Genomic DNA, 2,500 nt, shown 5'->3' on the forward strand with positions numbered 1-2,500 from the left:
ATCGTCTCACCTGGGCAGTGAGAGAGCTGCCTGCATGCAGATATGTGTCCCTGGGCCCTATTCCCCGTACCTGGTTCAACTAAGTCGATCAAGAGTCCCATTATCCAGATTCAGTTAACCCGATGTTTGAAGCCGGGATTTTCCTGTTCCTCGAAGGTGGATTCAGTCTCGTTAACTCTAACCAGACTTGAGACCCAGGATAAGTGCGCGCGCGCTTCAGTTGAAAAGCCAGCACGTATCGATAGCAGAGATCCTGATTTTCTAACGGCATTGATTGATTAATTGATTTAAAACTTTATTAACAGATTGCAGTACGGCTCAATAGCCTCGCCGACAAGTTAAATGCGTTATCTATAGGCTAATTTTAAGTCCCTCATTACCCCAATCAATCAGATTATATTTCTTTAAACTTGCCTGCTGGCAGTAGGTTTATGGATTGAATAATCAAATGAGATCTTGCTAGCGAAAATAATTAGTTAAACTGTTATACAGAATAAGGATACGGCTCTCTTACCCATTGATTGATGTATGGTGGATCTTTTACTTATCTGCACTGTGGTGTCACGGTTTGTGGTTTTGACTTTCACGCAGACGTCCCGGGTTCGAATCCCACTTCTCCTAGTCTTTTCCTTCTTTTTGCAATGTAGGAATAATTCAATTTGGTGCACGTTGAGAGCTATATAAAGAATGACATCCTCAATGCATGTAGATTTATAATATTTTAACTTAAAACTAGGCTACTTTTGCGTATAATCATTAATATTATATTCCAAAAAATTATATTGGAAACGCTGGTTTCGAACACCGGTCGCCCGGTTGCCAGGATTGAGCACTACCGCTGCACCACTGTGCCAGACGGGATATATTCATTGTTTATCCATTAATGACGAGAGACCCGTGTTTAGAATATCTTTTCTTTTGAATGAAGTTTTATCTCTTTATTCTCAAATGCATTAATGTGACGTCAACGGCTCATTCAATTTCTCAAATCCGTCAAACAGCGCATCTCATCAGACATTTTAATCCCAGTTACAATATCACACAAAAACCACAATCCACGCATAGACACTTAAATTTTATGCTTGAATGAAACACAATCCGGGCGCTCCGTTAAGCAAATCTACAGCGGAGAATATATGAAACTAATCAGAGCCAAACGGCCGATAGGTTTCATTCATTAAAAATATCCCCGCGGGATTCACATTTGCAATGCGCGTTATTAAAATAACCACATGCAGCGTGTATCGCGACTCCGAGCGCCGTATATGACGTGCATTATTTTATTTAGGACAAAGTAAATCTATAGGCTCAATATGATTTATTATCAGCATTTAGTTCTATTATTATACATTTCAAAAGCCCCCTCTAGGAAACGAAGCACAGAAACATAATTCAGAATGGTATAAATGGGATCTCTAGACTGTGAGAATCATTTCAGGAAGCGAGCTGTCACTTCTTTGCGGGGGCGTGGCCATGGTTCATCCGGCTAACTGAAGTTAACCTGCTCTCGACCAGGCTCAAACTTTTTGATCTGTTGTCATGGTGATTTGGACAATCGAGCGTCGGGGAATGGAAAGGTCCGGCTTAAGTCAGACTAGACTGGAAATTATCCGGCTAACTCAGTTATCCAGGTACGGGGAACGGGGCCCAGGGTTGACCTCTACCCCTTTGATACCATATTGGAATACTACTACTTACACCACATGCACCACACTTCACCTTTCTCTTATCACACACACACGCTTTCATTACTGATCTTTATACATACACATATTCTTTGTTTATTTAAATCTTTGTTTGTTTAGATAGGTCTAAATAAATAATTTTGTTAAACTTGATTTCACGTGCGGACTCCCTTTTTTTCACAATTGACCCGTTTGTGACAATGACATATGACACACTTTGACTTGACACACACACACACGCGCGCGTACACTGGGGCTGTCCCCGAAGCCTGTTTTTAGGTTTCAGGGTTTTTCTAATGGACGTTCGAACCTTCGTTTTTAATAATAATAAAATAAATATAAAATAAAAGAAAATCACATTTTTTTCCCTTTTTTTTATATAAATATCCTCAAACTAAATCCTCAATTTGAATAAAGTGATTCATCTGATTAAATGAGTCTTTTTATTTTTATTAAATCAACTTTCTTTAATGAATATAACTCATCAGTTTTTTTTAATACTATAATATTAGTGTAGCCCAGTGCTTCTCAAACTTTTTCTGTCAGGCCCCCCTTTGGCGGCCCCCCCCCCCCCCCCCCCCCCCCCCCTCGCCCCAACAAAATAGTCATGAAATGGGCCATGTTTAAATTTATTGAAATAACACCAATATCGTGACCTTTCAAATTGGCCCTATATTTTGTTTTCAGAGCTGTCATGGATGAAAAGCCAGCTTCACACAGATACTGTATGTGGTGCTGAATGGTATCAACACCTTAACTGCTGCATCATGAGATACTTGGTGGGCCATGAGATGAGATACTTGGTACTCAGCACC

The 2,500-nt window shown here is 40.0% G+C and overlaps 1 protein-coding gene across 1 annotated transcript in view; it reads right to left on the reverse strand.

Moving 5' to 3' along the window:
- Positions 1-2,500, reverse strand: part of tecpr2 (tectonin beta-propeller repeat containing 2) — a gene marked incomplete at both ends in the record, with an annotated part of 98,068 nt that overhangs the window by 87,557 nt on the left and 8,011 nt on the right.

This window comes from Notolepis coatsorum, assembly GCF_963971535.1.
Source record: "Notolepis coatsorum genome assembly, chromosome: 2".
NCBI lineage: Eukaryota > Metazoa > Chordata > Actinopteri > Aulopiformes > Paralepididae > Notolepis > Notolepis coatsorum.